The sequence below is a fragment of the Gossypium raimondii genome, chromosome 10, assembly GCF_025698545.1.
Source record: "Gossypium raimondii isolate GPD5lz chromosome 10, ASM2569854v1, whole genome shotgun sequence".
Lineage (NCBI taxonomy): Eukaryota > Viridiplantae > Streptophyta > Magnoliopsida > Malvales > Malvaceae > Gossypium > Gossypium raimondii.
This window is the reverse complement of record NC_068574.1, coordinates 31,275,186-31,294,852: the sequence shown is the minus strand read 5'-3', so window position 1 is coordinate 31,294,852 and position 19,667 is coordinate 31,275,186. Positions and strand designations below refer to the sequence as shown.

General features: G+C 36.0%; 2 non-coding genes across 2 annotated transcripts; both read left to right on the top strand.

Annotated features, from left to right (window-relative positions):
• Positions 1-11,072: 11,072 nt before the first annotated feature.
• Positions 11,073-11,179, top strand: LOC128034216 (small nucleolar RNA R71). Its single transcript, XR_008190347.1, has one exon. It is a non-coding gene; the product is annotated as a small nucleolar RNA R71 (small nucleolar RNA).
• An 8,150-nt stretch (positions 11,180-19,329) lies between these two features.
• Positions 19,330-19,434, top strand: LOC128034288 (small nucleolar RNA R71). The gene has a single exon (XR_008190418.1). It is a non-coding gene; the product is annotated as a small nucleolar RNA R71 (small nucleolar RNA).
• Positions 19,435-19,667: the final 233 nt, after the last annotated feature.

Sequence of the window (19,667 nt, the reverse complement as noted above, 5' to 3'; positions counted from 1 at the left end):
CAAATCAACCCCTTGAATTCATTTCTCTCTAAGCTCAGTCCAATATAAAGGAGTTCTACACTTGCGACCATACAATGCTTCGTACGGTGCCATTTGTATACTTGATTGATAGTTATTGTTGTAAGCAAATTTAACCAAAGGTAAGTATTTTTCCCACCTACCTTCAAATTCTAAAACACAACATTGAAGCATGTCTTCAAGAACCTGAATTACTCTTTAAGATTATCCGTCAGTTTATGGATGGAAAGCGGTACTAAATTTCAGTTTTGTACCCAAAGCTTCTTGAAACTTTTTCCAAAACCTTGAAGTGAATCTCGGATCTTTATCCGAAATAATGGACATAGGCACTCCGTGCAATCTCACAATTTCAACAACATATAACTCCGCCAACTTGTCAAGTGAGTAATCAATACGTACTGGTATAAAATGGGCTGATTTCGTTAGTCTATCAACAATTACCCAAATAGCATCTTTCTTCTTAGGGGTCAAAGGCAAACCTGTCACAAAATCCATCGTGATTCTGTCCCATTTCCACTCAAGAATCATTATTGGCTGAAGTAAACCTAAAGGCACCTGATGCTCAACTTTTACCTGTTGACAAATTAAACACTTCGACACAAATTAAGAAATATCTCTTTTCATACCCGACCACCAGTATAATTTCTTCAAATCATTATACATTTTCGTACTACCTGAATGAACTGATAAACAACTTTTGTGTGCCTCATGTAAAATTTTTTGAATTAGTTCATCATTTCTCGGTACACATACTCTATCACAAAACATTAAGCAATCATCTGATCCAATTCGGAAATCTGAATCACAACCTGATTCACACTGAGATTTCTTGGCATGTAATTCACTATCATTCTTCTGAGCTTCACAAATTTGCTATAAAAATAACGGTCTAGCCTTCAACTCATCCAAAATTGAACCATTATCAGATAAAGCTAAACTCGTGTTCATAGTTCTCAAAGCAAACAAAGATTTTCTGATTAAAGCATCGGCGACTACATTTGCTTTTCTTGGGTGATAATCAATAACTAACTCATAGTCTTTTATTAATTCGATCCATCTTCGTTGCCGCAAATTCAGATCTTTCTGATTCATCAAATACTCAAACTCTTATGATCAGTGAAGATTCGGCATTTTTCACCATACAAATAATGTCGCCAAATTTTCAAAGCAAAGACAATAGCAGCTAATTCCAAGTCATAAGTTGGATAGTCCTTTTCATGTCGTTTCAATTGCCTTGAAGCATAAGCTACTACCTTGCTTTCTTGCATCAATACACACCTAATACCATTCAATGATGCATCACTATAAATTACGAATTCTTTTCCCGTCTCAGTTTGCACCAACACCGGCGCCTTAGTCAATAACGCCTTCAATTTCTCAAAATTTTGTTGACATTTATCGGTCCATTCAAACTTGACATTCTATTGCAATAATTTAGTCATCAGAGAAGCAATCATCGAGAATCCTTTAACAAAACATCTATAATATCCAGCTAAGCCCAGAAAACTTCTAACCTCGGATACATTCTTTGGTGGTTCCCAATCAAAAATTGCTGAAATTTTGCTTGGATCAACGCGAATACCCTCACTTGAAACTATGTGTCCCAAGAATCCGACCTCACGAAGCCAAAACTCACTTTTACTGAATTTAAAAAATAATTTCTTCTATCTCAAAATCTGCAACACAGTTCTCAAATGTTCGGTGTGCTCGGATTCATCCCGAGAATAAATTAAAATATCATCTATGAACATTGCCACAAACTTATCCAAATACGGTCGAAAAATTTTGTACATTAAATCCATAAAAATAGCCGGAGCATTAGTTAACCCAAAAGGAATCACTAGAAATTCATAGTGTCAATACCTCGTTCTGAAAGCAGTTTTTGGCACATCTGATTCTTTAACTCTCAATTGATAGTAACCTGATCTCAAATCAATCTTTGAAAACATTGTTGCTCCCTTTAACTGGTCGAACAAATCATCAATTCTTGGCAATGGATACTTGTTCTTTATAGTCACTTTGTTGAGCTGACGATAGTCAATACAAAGTCTCATAGAGCCGTCTTTCTTTTTCACAAATAATACAGAAGCACCCCAGGGAGAAAAACTCGGTCATACAAATCCTTTATCTGTGAGCTCTTGCAACTGAGCTTTTAATTCTTTCAATTCAGTCAGAGCCATTCTATACGGAGCAATAGAGATTGGTGCAGTCCCAGGTAACAAACTCAATAGCAAATTCAACTTCTCTAATCGGAGGTAACCCAGGTAATTCCTCTGGAAATACATCCGAAAACTCACAGACTACCGGTATTGATTCAAGCTTCGACTCAGTCATATCAGTATTTAACACATAAGCAAGATAAGTTTCACACCTTTTTCTCATATATTTCTGGCAGACACGAGTGAAATCACTATAGGCAATTTATTTGATTCATCAGTTTCAACTCGGAGAATTTCACCATTTTCACATTTCAACTCAAAAATTTTCTGTCTGTAGTTCACATTGACATAATGCAAGGTCAACCAATCCATCCCCAAAATAACATCAAACTCGTCAAAGGGTAACAACATCAGATTAGCCGGAAAACAATGACCCTGTTTCACCAAAGGACAATTCTTTCAAACTTTATCAACTAACACATATTTTCCTAAAGGGTTGGACACTGTAATCACAAATTCGGTAAATTCAATAGGCAAACTCTTATTAGATACAAAATTCACACAAACATAAGAATGAGTAGACCCGGGATCAATCAATGCAATAACATCAGTATCATAAAGAGAAAATATACCAGTAATCACATCGGGAGATGATGCATCCTCACGAGTATGTATAGTATAAGCTCTAGCAGGTGCTCTAGTTTCTGGTCTCACAGCAAATTCTTTCGCTACACCTTTACTGCTAGCTCCACTTTCGGCATTTCTTGGTAGCTTACCTCTGCTAATCATTTTGTCCGGTTTAGAACTCTGAATTTTCTCTTCTTCAGCCCTCTCAGGACAATCTTTAATATAATGCTGTCGAGAACCACACTTGAAACAAGCTCGGTTGATTAACCAACACTTACCAAGGTGTTGTCTACCATAATACTGACACTCAGGTTTATTAATTCCCACATTACCCACACTTGCCGTTGAAGTAGCTTGAGCTTTTGGGCTCTAATATGATCTCCCACGGTGTCGGTAAGAGTACCCAGTTGAAGCAGTCGATCGAGGATTCACTTCTTTGAACTTCGTTGATGGAGACTGAAATGACTTACTCATTAGCCTTTTTCTTACATATCGGGCTTCAATCACAGCTTTTCTCTTTTCTTTATTCAATTCTTCGGTTTTACAAGCTCGATCAACCAGCACCGCAAATTCCTTCAGTTCTAGCATCCCAACAAACAGTATGATATCTTCATTTAACCCGTCTTCAAACCTTTTACACATAATAGCTTCTGTGGGCACACACTTTTGAGCATATTTACTGAGTCTAACAAACTCTCTTTCATATTCTGCCACAGACATTCTGCATTGCTTTAACTCTAGAAATTCTTTATGTTTTTTATCAATAAACCGTTGGATTATGTATTTTTTTTTGAATTCCTCCTAGAAGAAATCCCATGTAACCCTTTTTTTCGGAACTACAGATATCAATGTTTTCCACCAACGATATGCTGAATCTTTTAGTAAAGATACAGCACATTTTAAACACTCCTCGGGAGCACAAGATAATTCATCAAATACCCGGATAGAATTTTCAAGCCAAAACTCCGCCTTCTCAGGATCATCATCTATGTTAGCCCTGAAATCTTCCACCCTTTGTTTTCGAATTTTATCAACTAGGGGTTTACTCAATTTTGCCAATTCAACACCTTGTGAAGCTACAAGAACCAGTTGAGGAATATGAGGGGGTGGAGGAGGTTGAACATTCGGACTTGCTTGAATAAATTCTGTATGCCAATTATTCATCATATGAAGGAAGGCTTCTTGAGCCTCGTCCTGACTATGTCTTTCATGTCTACTTTCCGCAGGCACAGTCCTTCACGCGGAAGCCGGCACAGTCCTTCGAGCGGGAGCCGGCGCATTGCTTTCTACATCATCCATTACAGCTCGGTCGGGATCCATTTACTATATAAAAACACACAAATATCATAAATTAATTTTTTTTCACAAAAATTTTGACATTGTTTTCTTTATAAATACATTACATCCTCTTTATAAATACATTACCTCACCCGCACATTTTCAGATCATAATCCAACCAATTCCAATATTCCAACAAACATTTATATTCTCAATTATATTCAAGTTATACACAACACTTTAACTATCATCACTAGCATTGTATAAAAATAATTTATCATATAACATACACTAACATTTAAGCTAAATACTTTGTAACATACAACATCTACTTAAGTTATCTATACATGCCATAATTTAGAAATGTTGATTACAAAATACCAAAATATGTGGATAGTGTTGATGAGTTCCCACTATTTTAGAATTCGAGTTGAACTAGTAACACTATAAAACAAGGAAAAGGAAGAGGGTAAGCATATAGCTTAGTAAGTTAGTATGTGATTAATAAACAAATTTCTAACATGTTTTCATAAATGATATAATTTAAATCACATATAATTTCATTATTTCCACAATTTCCAGCATGCTATTTTTATGCCTCACAGTCACTAAATTATTTTTATCTAGAGTTACAAGACTCCAAATAAAGATCTATAAATTTTCCTTGAAACTAGATTCTCATATATTCTTATCTTAAAATGTTCAAAATTTTTGGCTTTGCCAATTAGTACAGTTTATTCTTTAAAGTGACCCTTGTTTCACAACTCAACATCACTGACCTCTCTTCACTAAAAATGAATTATCTCATTGTACAGATTTCAGATGATATTTCTGTTTGTTTCTTTTCAAACTAGACTCATTAATGATTTTAAAAATATAAATTATAAATCATAATTATTTTTGTATAATTTTTCATTATTTTCAAAATTCAGAAAAGGGGATTCCAAAACTAGTTCGATCCCGCATCACTAAAAGTCAAATATCTAAAAATATATAACTCATTTTCCTGCTCTGTTTCATTTATGTAAAAATAGACTCATTAAGCTTTTATTTCATATCTTATTCGCTCTCTAATTCAATTTTCACCATTTTTCGTGATTTTTCAAATTTCACACTATTGTTACTATCCAAAACAGTTTTGTTTCTAATTCTACTTTTTCGTAATTTCACCTTTTTAATTTTAATCACTATTCCATTCAAAATTCACTTTTCCATTTTCAAGTCAATATTCAATTTAGTTCCACACATATATGCACTTATAAATCACATAGTCATTTCATCATATCATGTATTTCACTTAATAAATTTCCCGTTGAACTTATCGGAATAAAAACAGATTTCTCAGTGGCCTGCACACAGTCCGTACCACCTTTGTGTAATAACAGATTCTCGGTGGCCTACACATAGTCTGTTCCACGTTTGTATCTTAACAAGTTATTGGTGGCCTGCACACAGTCCGTGCCACCCTTGTGTCAAAACAGAATATCGGTGGCCTGCACACAGTCCTGCCACCCTTGTGTCATAACAGCTTATCGGTACGCATAGTAGCCTGCACTTTGTTCGTGCCACATATGCGACCTATCAGTCTGGTACACGTAGTGGCCTACACTTAGTCCATACCACATGTGATCCAATTACAACCATTCATATCTTTTCTATTCCGAGTTTCAAACGGAAATTCTTATTTTTCAATCTTTTACCAATTCTTCTATAACCAATCTTAATTTATAATTTGCATCATAAATTTGTCCCACATATAACACATATCTTAAATAAAATAAGAAGACACTTAAGCATAAATAAAACAATATATTATCTGCATACAAACTTACCTCGGTGCAAAATATTGTAGCTTTTGCAATTTAATCCACGATCTTTTCCTTTCTCCAATTGAGGTTGACTTCTCGTCGTTCTTGATCTATAATAGCAAATTTAGCTTGTTTAATATTCACATTTATCAAAATAGTCCTCAACTCAACTTTTGGCAAAAATTATGATTTTGTCCCTAAACTTTTACATAGTTATGTTTTTTCCCCAAAGCTCAGAAATTAAATTTTACTACTTATTCTTGTGTTTTATAACATGCTGAACACTTTTCTCTTCTATAGCAACATTCAATTCTCACTCTAACACTTACTTATGTACATTAAGTATTTTTACCGATTATGTTATTTTACTCGGTTTCACTTAAAATCAACTAGCAAAAATTGTTTAACATAAATTCTAGCTTCATATTCTACCATAAAACATCAATATACATACATTTCACATATGGGTAATTTTTCAAATTTCAACCCTAGCTCGAAATAACAGTAGAAATAGGTAAACCGAGCTACGAGAATCTGAAAAATGCAAAGAACATTAAAAACGGGGCTAGGATGTACTTACAATAAACCTTGAAAGTGACCAAAACCCTAGCTAGGGAGACTTTAGAAATATTCAGCCAAGCATGGAGAAGATGGACACAATTTTTACCTTATTTTCCCTTTTTAATTCATTTAATTACTAAATGACTAAAATGCCCCTAATTAAAAAAATCCTATTTCACTTATTTCATGTCCATTTTTGTCCATCAACTCACTAATGGTCTAGTTACCACATAAGGACCCCCAATTTATAGAATTCAACTTTTTCACTTTTTACAATTTAGTCCTTTTGAGTAAATTGAGTGCTCAAACGTAAAAATTTTCGAACGACATTTTCGCGAAATATTTCTGTGAATTTGTAGACCATAAACATATAATGATAATAATATTTTCTTTTACCGGATTTGTGGTCCCGAAACATTATTCTGATTTGGCCCTAAATCGGGTTGTTACACATAAAGTTGTAACACCCTTCTCTCACTGGCTTACTTAAGATCAAAGTTCAACTGCTTCAAAGCCCAATGAGCTTTATTCTCCAACTTTAATGGCAAATGACATGCCTTTCCAAAGACTAACCAGTAAGGAGTCATTCCTAATAGAGTCTTAAATGCTATTTGATAGGCCCATAATGCATCATCGAGCCTTCAAGACCAATCTTTTCTGCTAGGGCGTACTACCTTTTCAAGGATACCTTTGATTTCGTGATTCACTCTTATAAATTTTCCATTAGACTGGAGGTGATAGGAAGTAGAAATCTTGTATTTTACATCATATCTTTCAAGCAACCACTTAAGCCATTTGTTCACAAAGTGAGAACCTTCATCACTAATAATAGCTCTTGGCGTCCCAAATCGTGTAAACACATGCTTATGTAGGAATCACATGACTACCTTAGCATCATTTGTAGGGTAAGCTTCAGCTTCAACCCACTTTGATACATAGTCCACAGCAACTAAGATGTATTTGTTCCCATATGAAGAAGGAAATGGGCCTAAGAAGTCAATGCCCCATATGTCAAACAATTTAATCTCTAAAATGTTTGTCAAGGGCATCTCATTCCTTATTGATATATTTCCGGTTCTTTGGCACTTAGCACAGTTCTTCACATAAGCATCTTTAAATAGTGTAGGCCAAAAGAAACCTGCTTGCAAAATCTTTGCTGCAGTACGTGAACCACCAAAGTGTCCCCCACTTTAAGATGAATGGCAATGATATAAGATCTCAGTAATCTCACTTTCAGCTGGACACTTTCGGATTATATTATTTGCACACTATTTAAACAAAAACGGATCCTTCCAAAAATAATATCGACTATCATGAAGGAATTTCTTCCTTTGTTGGTATGTCATTTCTCGAGGAATTATTCCATATGCAAGATAATTGGCAAAATCCGCAAACCAAGGTATTTCATGAATTCGACTTACCTCAAATAAGTGCTCATCTGGGAAATTCTCATTGATAGGCACACCAGACTGCGTTACCTTATCTTGCTCCAACCTCGACAGATGATCAGCTACTTGATTTTCGACACCTTTTCTGTCTTGGATCTCAAGGTAAAATTCTTGGATTAAAAGTATCCAACGAATTAGCCTTGGTTTTGCATCTTTCTTCGTGAGCAAGTATTTAATGGTCGTATGGTCAGTAAATAATGTAACTTTGGTACCTATAAGATATGAACGAAATTTGTCAGAAGCAAAAACTATAGCAAATAGTTCCTTTTTAGTTACCGTATAATTGAGCTGGTCTCCCGTCAAGGTTCTACTTGCATAGTAAATAGGGTGGAATACTTTATTTCTTCTTTGACCCATCACAGCTCCAACAGCATAATCAAGTGAGTTCCAATCAGGTGTAACGATTATTGGGGCTATAATTAACCAATTCTTTAGATCTTCAAAAGCTTCCAAACATGCTTTGTTGAAATTGAACACTATATCCTTCTTTAACAACAAACACAGCGGTTTAGAAATTTTTGAGAAATCCTTGATAAACCTTCGGTAAAAACCGGTATGGCCTAAGAAACTTCTGAATCCTTTCACATTAATTGAGGCCGGTAATCTTTCAATTACGACCACCTTTGCTTTGTCAACTTCAATTCCTTTCTTTGAGATCTTGTGACCTAAGACACTTCCTTCATTGACCATAAAATGACATTTTTCCCAATTAAGGATAAGATTCGTCTCTTCGTATCTCTTCAGTACCTTAGCAAAATTACTCAAACAGATATCATAAGTGTTACCAAAAATAGAAAAATCATCCATGAAAACCTCGATGAAATTTTTGACCATACCAGTAAATATTGCCATCATGCATCGTTGAAAAGTTGCAGCTGCATTGCATAAACCAAAAGGCATTTGCCTAAAAGCAAAAGTACCATACGGACAAGTAAAGGTTGTTTTATGTTGGTCCTCCGGGGCTACAACTATTTTTTTATATCCCGAATAGCCATCTAAAAAATAATAGAATTCATTACCTGCCAGTCGATCTAACATCAGATCCATAAAAGGCAACAGAAAATGGTCCTTCCAAGTGGCTTTGTTCAGCTTTCTGTAATCAATACAGATTCTCCAATCGGTAACAATTCTCGTTGGAATTAACTCATTATGCTCATTTTCAACAATCCTGATTCCACCTTTCGTTGGCACACAATGCACCAGACTTACCCACGAACTATCTGAAATAGGATAGATGATTCCTGCATCTAACCATTTAATCATTTCTTTTCTCACAACTTCTTTCATAATAGGATTAAGCCTCCTTTGCCCATCAGCTCTTTCACTTTCTTCTAAAATGATTTTATGCATGCAAAATGAAGGGCTTACACCTCGAATATCAGCTATGTTCCAACCAATTACTTTGGCTTTCATCAAAGCCATGTTTTCTTCACCTTCTTCATCCTCCAAAGGGTCAAGATCTAAAGCTTTCTCCAATAGATCTTCTTCAAAATTGATTTCCAAAGAAACCAAGGTTTCTATCTCTTCCACAACTGAACACTCCTCTGTCGGGTCGATAAATTTGATTGCTTTAAGAATGTTAAAGGTTACCTGATCATCTTGAACCCGCATGGTGAGTTCACATTTCTGCTCATCAATTAATGTTCTTCCCGTGGCTAGAAAAATAAATAATGAAATCAACAGGAAAAATAAATTTATCGACTCTTACCAAAACATCCTCGATATTTCCTTCGGGATATGCTAAAGATCGATCCGCTAGCTGAAGCGTCACAGTTGTAGGTCTTACTTCACCTATCCCTAACATCTTGAAAATAGACTTAGGCATCAAGTTAATATTCGCTCCTATGTCACACAAAGCTTTACCACAGTAAGATTCACCAATGTTACAGGGTATAGTAAAGCTTCCTGGGTCTTTCAATTTTGGTGGCAATTTGTTCTACAGGAATGCACGGCACTCCTTTGTCAAGGTAACAGTCTCATACTCACTTAGTCCTTTCTTCTTGGACAATGTATCCTTCATAAACTTCACATAATTTGGCATTTGTTCTAAAGCCTCCACCAACAGAATATTGATGTGTAATTGCTTCAGAACATCCAAAAACTTCATGAATTGCACATTCTGTTTCTGTTTGTGTTGATGCAATCTTTACAGATATGGAAGTGATGGAACTTTCGGTTGAACTAGACAACTTTTCTGAGTAGGTCAATCTGCATCCAAAGAAGATGTTAAATTATCTAAATTCACTAATTCAGGGTTTACCTTGACAGACTTTACAGATTCTGATTCCTTTGGTGTAAGAACTTCAACATCTGGTTGACTTTCCTCCTTTTCAACATGCTCATCTTCGACATCAATCAATCGGGGTTCCAGAGTCTTACCACTTCGCAATGCCACTACCATGATATGTTCTTTACCCAAATTTCTTGGAGTCTTAGTATCGCTCGGCAAGGTTCCTTATGGTCTATTACGTAACTCCGTAGCTAACTGACCCATTTGGTTTTCCAAATTTTTCAATGTTGCTGCTTGGCTCTGGATCAAAGCGTCATTCTTTGCCATGTACGCTTTCAACAACTTCTCCAAACTGTTTGAAACCTCAACTTAAGGTGGTTTTGAAGCTTGCTGATTAAACCCTTGAGATTGGTTGGGTCTTTGTTGTAATAAGTTGTTGTTCGATCCAATTCCTTGGTTGCTCCTAGAAAATTTAGGATGATTATGCCATGAAGGATTATAGAAGTTGGATTGGGGTCCTTGTCCACTCCTATTTTGATATTGGTTCCCCACATAGTACACTAACTCAGGATTTGATGGATAATTCTCAAAAGAATGACCTTCCCCACAGTACACACAGGAAACTACTTCAAACGGACTTGGTGGCTGAGCTATAAAATTATTAGTACTATTAGCGGTTAATTGTTATAACATAGAGAAAATAGACGATACCTGAGCCGATAACGAAGTGAGAGAGTCAACTTCATGAACTTCAGCTACTTCTCTTCTTGAATTTGTTCGATTTCTTGGCCATTGATAGTTATTACTCGCGATCCTCTTGATGATCTCATAAGCCTCATTATAAGACTTAGACAAAATTGCACCATTTGCGGAAGCATCTTCCATCAATCTTGTATGTGCATTGAGACCATTATAGAATGTCTCCAACAGGATACAATGAGGAATCCCATGATGAGGACACTTACGAAGTAACTCCTTGAATCGCGCCCAAGCCTCATAGAAAGATTCGTCATCTAGTTGCTGGAAAGTTGTGATCTCGTTCCTCAACTTAGCATTTTTCCTAGGTGGGAAATACTTAACCAAAAATCTCTCTGCTAATTCTTGTCATGTAGATATAGAACTTGGTGGCAATGAATTGGGCCATGCTCATGCTCGATCTCGTAACGAGTACAGAAACAACTTCAACCTCAGTACGTCTTCAGTCACACCGGCTATCTTGAATGAATAACTCACCTTTATAAACAATCCAAGGTGGAGATGTGGATCTTCCGTGGGCATACCACTAAATTGGCCCACCGTTTGTAGCATTTGAAACATCACTAGTTTCAATTCAAACTGGATTGCCTCAATATATGGACTTCTAATTCCTGGGTTTAACTCACTGAAAAGTGGCACAGTATATTGTCTAATGCATCGATCCCTATCATCGGCAATGAGGATGGGATTTCGAACATTATCAGCTTCATTACCTTGGTCTTGATTCTGATTTCCAAGTTTCATCTCGACTTGTCTTTGAGCTGTTAATTCACGTCATCTTTGTCTGAAAGTTCACTCAATTTCAGGGTCTACAGGGAGTAAATCGATAATTCGATCTATGCTCATAAACACCTGAGAAGAAAATCACAAAAATTAAAAAGAATAAGTTAATAATGTTAGAAATAAATCAAACTGGCAATAAATAATTTAACGAAAAAAATGACTATGGCAATAGTTGACAATCCCTGGCAACAGCGCCAAAAACCTGTAACGCTGGGGTTTGTGCAAGTGTACACAGTCGTTATCAAGTAATAAGTAAGTATCGAGTTATCATCTCCACAGGAATTGTATTTGTGCTGAGTCACATAATTTGTAAAATTATATTAACAATTTGATAAATAAAAACACAATATATTTGAGAAGTAGTGATTAAAATATATTCAACTAAATGCAATGATCCCTAATGCAAATTATCCTAAGTATGCAAACTATATGAATGAAATAGATTTTAGTAAAATTAAACACAAGTTGCAACAATTATAACATAAATAAACTAGGACAATTACTTTAATTAAACTCAATTTATTATCAACATGCTTAATAACATTTGGAAAAACATTCCATGGCAACTCGATCTTTCATGAGTTCGGAAACCACATTAGGTCCTTTCGAAACCCTTTACTTAGTAAATACGCATTTTACTGATCCTTATTTACTAAGGGTTTCTTAGCATTCGTGTGAAGTAACAGGGACATGTTAGGTTTGAAACAATTTAATCACACAAATCTAAAAACTATGCAGATAACAGAGCTTGGTTAGAGTTGTTATGCAACCTACAATTCAATCGGGTTAGGATCTAAATTGAGCATGCACATTTCAATTATGCGTCCATTAGTCGTTGTTTGGTTAGGATTGCTTAGTTAATTCAAGTGTATTTCAATCACGTATGAACGAAATACAAACTTGATTTTTATTGAAAACATGATCGATTGAGGTACAAACATTATAAACATGAATCAAATAAATATTATTTAATCAAAATAATCATCCTAGCTTAAATAAAATTAAGCTATCATTGTTGTAAACAAGAACAAAGAACACATAGAAAACATCTTTAAATTAAATTTAAAGGAAAGAAAGATTAAACCCAATACAGAGTGGCTGTCACCCAAGACTCTGACTGAGAAGGCTCTTTCACTTCTTTGCATTACTCCTTTGCTGATGGCTCTCCAAGGTAGCCAACCAAGGGTTCTTTAAGAGGCTTAATTTCTAAAATTCTTATGCAAGGATGATGAAGGAGAAAGATAGCTAAAAGAGTTGAGAGAATGATGAATGAGTGAGAGATGATGGGATGAGGGATGAGGGATGATTGAAAAAGTGAGAAATGAGCTCTTATTTATTGGTGAGGCAATGGAGCTAGTTTGCTAAAATTAGGAGTGTTCATCCTTTGAAACCTCCTCCAAGAGTGGTTGACCATGAATTGAGGAAATGTGGCTAATTGTTCCTTGATTTTTGGTCAATTTGAATGCCACAACAACTCAAGGCTACGACTCGGTCTCTAGCAAATCTTTAGGTAAATCTTTGATTTCATTAACTCTTCAACAACCTTAAGTAATTAAACCAAAAATTGGTTTATAATCAGCCATGTGCAGCTGAAAATTGGGTTGACTTGGTCCCTACTTTGGACGGTTTTGCGATTAGAAGAACACTCTCAGACCTGTCAAAAATAGCAGATAGTTTATAGGACCAAATGAATTAATTTAACCACTTTAATTAATAATTTACTTAATTAATTAAACTCAATTTTATTAATGAAATATTTGAAATTAATTATTAAAATATAACATTATATTTTATTATTTAATTTAATCATGCATGGCCCATTTCATAGCATAAAAATATAATATGCTTAAATTAATATAAAATAAGCCATTTTATGCATGAAAACTATATAATAAAAAATAAAATCACATTTTAATAAATTTTATGTCCTAATTTCTTATTTTCACATATTTCATTAATTTATTAAATAATTATTTGGTTTTAATAACAATTTTAAGTAAAAAGGTGATGAATTATTTAGGAAAAATCCTATATATTTTTCTGTTTACAGCAAGGTGGTTGAGCTCTGAACATTGAAGTCTCGATATCAGGTTCAGCTTCTAGTTCCATTGGTTCCACCTTATCAGGGACTTTAGCCGATTGTACTAGCTCGATCTAAATGGGATCTTCGTTTTCTTCTTTTTCTTCAACTCGTTGCTGTAGAATAGAGTCTCCAGCTATTCGGTAGAGGTCCCAATCTGTGATTGGGCCCTGGCTATAGCCTGTCTTCTTTACGTTTTCAAGAATTTTAACTTTCAAGTACAAAATTGTTATAGTAAAGGAAAAGTAAACTAGGCCAGAAAGTGAACCTCTAACGGTGAGTTGCAACATAAAACTAGGATCAAAATTGACCCTTTTATTTGAAAAACTAAAAATTTATTTTGTCATTTAAGGAATAATTTCTTGGGAAATTATGTTAAAATCAATTTTCAGGAAAGATTGGAGAGGTCACAAGCGGTCCCGCTTAAGTTCCAATCTCCTAGACAGAATTTATTTAAACATGCTAATCCCGAAAATATGCCCTAAATCATTTATTCAAACAGAAGAACACAAAAAATTAAATATTTGATAAAATGAACAAGATTTGATTCCATTCAATTTTATCTCCCCAGTAATGTTTCAAGCGTTGAGCATTAACTCAAAAATTACCTCTCTTACCTTGAAGTTCAACAACTCCATATGGATAGACTCGATGAATCATAAATGGACAGGACCGGACCAACGTGATTTTAACTTACCTAGAAAGAACCTTAATCTAGAAGTGAATAACAAGACTTGTTGACCTGCTTCAAATTCTCGAACTCGAATGTGCTTGTCATGCCATTTCTTGAGTCTCTCCTTAAGTAATTTGGCATTCTCGTATGGAGACATTCAGAATTCTTCTAACTCGTTAAGTTGAAGCATCCATTTCTCTTTGGCACTTTTAAGATCCAAGTTGAATCGTTGGAGAGCCCAGTAAGCTTTGTGTTCTAACTCTAAGGGTAGATGGCAGGCTTTCCCAAAGACTAACCTATAGGGTGACATCCCTAAAGGTGTCTTGTATAGTATCCTGTAAGCTCATAAAGCATCATCCAGTCTTTTGGACCAATCTCATTGGTTTGGGCAAACTACCTTCTCAAGTATGCCTTTGATCTCCTTGTTTACCAGTTCAACTTGCCCATTCGTCTGCGGATGGTAAGCTGTAGCGACCTTGTGTTTCACTCCATGTTTATCTAATAACCATTTCAACCACTTGTTCACAAAATGGGACCCTTCATCACTGATGATGACTCTTGGGGTTCCAAACATTGTGAACACATGTTTGTGAAAAAACTTTCTTACAACCTTAGCATCATTTGTCGGATATGCCTCTGCCTCAACCCACTTAGGCACATAGTCTACTGCTACTAATATGTACTTGTGACCAAAAGACAGAGGGAAAGGACCGAGAAAGTCAATACCCCAAACATCAAATAATTCTACCGCAAAGATGTTTGTTCGAGGCCTCTCGTTTCTGTTGGTGACATTTCTGACCCTTTGACATTGATCACAACTCTTTACATAAGCATATGCATCTTTGAATAATGTTGGCCAAAATAATCTAGCTTGCAATACCTTGGTTGCAGTACGTGTACCTCCGAAGTGTCCCCCACTCAGAGCTGAGTGACAATGGTATAAAATCATATGTACTTCATCTTCTGCCACGCATCTCCTGATCATTTATCTGCATACTTTTTAAAAAAATACGATTCTTCCCAAAAATAGTACTTCACATCGTAAAGAAACTTTTTCTTTTGATGATACGTCTTATCAATCGGCATCAAACCACAAGCTAAAAAGTTATCAATATCAGCAAACCAAGGGGTATTATCGACATGATTTACCTTCAGTATGTGTTCATCTGGAAACGTCTCTAGAATTGGTATAAAAGGAGAGTTCCCTTCTTATGGCTCCAATCTGAACAAGTGGTCTGCTACTTGGTTTTGCACTCCCTTTCAATCTTGAATTTCTAGATCGAACTCTTTAAGTAGAAGTGCCCATCAGATCAGTCTCGGCTTAGAGTCTTTCTTGGCAAGTAAATACTTAATTGTCGAGTGGTCCGTATAAACAGTCACTTTGGTACCTACAAGATAAGATCGAAACTTGTCTAAAGCAAACACAATAGCAAGTAACTCTTTTTCTATTACCGTGTCTCTCTTTTTCTTTTGATGATACATCTTATCAATCGGCATCAAACCACAAGCTAAAAAGTAAGCAATATCAGCAAACCAAGGGGTATTATCAACATGATTTATCTTCAGTATGTGTTCATTTGGAAACATCTCTTGAATTGGTATAAGAGGAGAGTTCCATTCTTATGGCTCCAATTTGGACAAGTGGTTTGCTACTTGGTTTTCCACTCCCTTTTGATCTTGAATTTCTAGATCCAACTCTTTAAGTAGAAATACCCATCACATCAGTCCCGGCTTAGCGTCTTTCTTGGTAAGTAAATACTTAACTGTCGACTGGTCCATATAAACAGTCACTTTGGTACCTACAAGATAGATTCGAAACTTGTCAAAAGCAAGCACAATAGCAAGTAACTCTTTTTCTGTTACCATGTAATTCAGTTGAGCTCTTGTCAGAGTCTAACTCGCATAGTAGATGGGATGAAAATTTTTTTCTCTTCGCTGACCCATGACAGCTCCGATCGCAAAATCACTTGCGTCACACATCAATTCAAATGGAAAATCCCAGTCTGGGGAAGTCACTTTGGAAAAGTCCTTGATGAATCTTCGATAGAAACCGGCGTGGCCCAAAAAGCTCCTAAGACCCTTTACAGATATTGGAGGTGGGAGTTTCCAAATGACATCTACCTTTACTTTATCTACCTCGATTCCATGTCTTGTTATCTGATGCCCTAGAACAATACCTTCTCGTACCATGAAATGGCACTTTTCCCAGTTAAGTACAAGGTTTATTTCTTCACACCGCTTTAATACCTTGTTAGATTGGCTAGGTAATCATCATATGTATCTCCAAATACTGAAAAATCATCCATAAAAACTTCCAAATATTTCTCAACCATGTCAGTAAAAATAGACATCATACATCTTTGAAATGTAGCAGGTGCATTACATTAACCAAATCCCATATGCCTAAATAAAAATGTACCATACGGGTAGGTGAATGTTGTCTTGTGCTGATCTTTTGGTGCTACTGTGATCTGATTATACCCCGAGTATCCATCAAGAAAATAGTAATAGTCTCACCCTACGAGACTATCTAGCATCTGGTCCAAAAACGACAAAGGAAAGTGATATTTCCAAGTTGTCTTGTTCAGTTTCCGGTAATCGATGCAAATTCTCCATCCCGTAATCGTTCTAGTCAGTATCAACTCGTTATTCTCATTTTTAATAACTGTGATACCTCCTTTCTTTGGCATGCACTGGACCAGACTTACCCATGAACTATTTGAGATGGGGTAAATTATACCTGCATCTAACCACTTGATGATTTCTTTCTTGACTACATCCTTCATGATGGGGTTCAGTCTTTGTTGTCCATCAATAGTCCCTTTTTCGCCATCTTCTAAGATAATCTTGTGCATGCATACAGATGGACTAATTCTATGAATATCAGCTATGGTCCATCTGATAGCCGTCTTGAATTGTTTCAATACCAGGATGAGTTTCTCTTATTGCTCAGTAGTTAATTCTGCTGAAAAAATCACAGGCAGAGTAGAAGAGTTACCTAAATAAATATATTTCAAATGTGAGGGAAGTACCTTCAGTTCTAATTTTGGTGGCTCCTCGATTGACGCTTTTGGTTGGGCATAATCTTTTTTCTCTAACTCGAAAGATTCAAAGTAGGATTGCGGATTAAATCCCCTTTGATTAGCTTCTAACAAAGCTAAGTATTCATCATTCTCTTCATCATTTGGAGGATCTGATATCAAAATTTGTTCCAATGGGTCCTCAACATAATTGAGTTCCTTCTCCACGATTAAATCCTCTAAATCGGACACTGCAGAACAATCATCAATTATGTCAGGAAATCGCATGGACTTAAAAATGTTAAATGTTACCTGATCATCCTGAACACGCATAGTAAGCTCGCCTTTCTGCACATCAATAAGGGTCCTTTCGGTTTCTAAGAATGGTCTTCCTAGGATGATTGGCACCACTTTATCTACTTCAAAGTCTAGAATCACAAAGTCAACGGGAAAGATAAATTTGTCTACAGGTACTAATACGTCCTCAATTTTTCCTTGATGTGCTAAGGATTGATTTGCTAATTGAAGTGTAATTGTAGTAGGTCCAACTTCACCTATCACCAACTTCCTAAATATTGACATGGGCATCAAGTTGATACTCGCACCCAAGTCACATAGTGCCTTACCACAATAAGTTTCTCCAATATTGCAAGGTATGGTAAAACATTCAGGATCCTTCAATTTTTGGGGTAGTTTGTCTTGAAGATATGCACTGTATTCCTTTGTTAGGGCTACCGTCTCAAATTCTCCAAGCCTTCATTTTTTAGACAGGATATCCTTCATGAATTTGACGTAGTTCGGCATTTGTTCAAGATGGGATGTTGATATGAAGTTGCTTGAGTACATTTAGGAACTTCTTGAATTGAATTTCCTGCTTCTGCTTCTGAAGTCTTTGAAGGTAGGGTGGTGGAGGTTTCTTTACTAGAACTGGTTGATTCATTTTCTATAGCAATTCTGCATCTAACGGAGTTATTATTTCATCAGAATTAGCTAGTTTAGAAGTTACCTTGTCAAATTTTTCAGATTCAATTTTCGGTGAAACTCGAATTTCAACACTCATTTGAACTTCCTCTGAGTCTTGAGCGTCAGCTGGCTCATTCTCATCTTCGACAGAATTGGGCTCTAAAGTCTTTTTACTCCTCAATGTTAATGCTTTACAATGCTCCTTCCCTAGATTCCTCAGATTCTTCGTATCACTAGGTAAAGCACCTTGTGGTCAGTTTTGAGTTTAGTTGCAAGCTGGCCCACTTGACTTCCCAAATTCCTTAGAGAGGCATCATTTTTTGCCATCTATGCCTTCAATAGATTCTCTAGGCTAGTAGATGGTTCAACTTGGGTTGGTTTCTGAGCTTGTTTGGTCGATCTAGGTTGGACATAATTGTTACTGGTTCCTGCCCCTTGGTTACTCCAGGAAAAATTCAGGTGGTTTTTCCATGATGGGTTATAGAAATTGGATTGCAACCCTTGCCTTCCTCAATTTTGGTTCTGGTTACCCATGTAATACACAAGTTCTGGGTTCGATGGACATTCTTCGAACAAATGTCCTTCCCCACAATAAACAAAGGCTACATTTTCAAATTGATTCAGTGGTTGTGCTGCAAAACTATTACACCCATTAGTAGTAAGATTTTTTAACATTGAGAAGATTGATGATACTTGAGATGCGAGTGAGGTAAGAGCGTCTATTTCGTGTATTCCAACGACTCGTCTTCCTGACGCTGCTCGATTGGTTGGCCATTGATAATTGTTGCTGGTAAACCTCTCAATGATTTCATAAGCCTCATTATAAGACTTAGAAATGAGAGCACCATTAACAGAATCATCCACTACCATCCTCGTGTGAGCATTGAGACCATTATAAAATGTGTCCAGTTGTATGCAATGTGAGATTCCGTGATGAGGGCACTTCCGTAATAATTCTTTGTACCTTTCTCATGCCTCATACAATGACTCATCATATTTGTTGGAAAACAGTGATCCTGTTCCTCAACTTAGCATTCTTGCTAGGCGGTAAATACTTCATATGGAATTTTTCTGCTAACTCTTGCCATGTTGAAATTGAGTTTGGTGGTAATGAGTTTAACCAAGCTCGAGCTCTATCCCTCAGTGAATATGGGAACAGCTTCAATCGTAATGCATCTTCAGGTACTCCGGCTAACTTGAAAGAATCGCTTACCTCCATAAACAGTCTTAAGTGTAGGTGAGGATCTTCGGTAAGCATTCCAC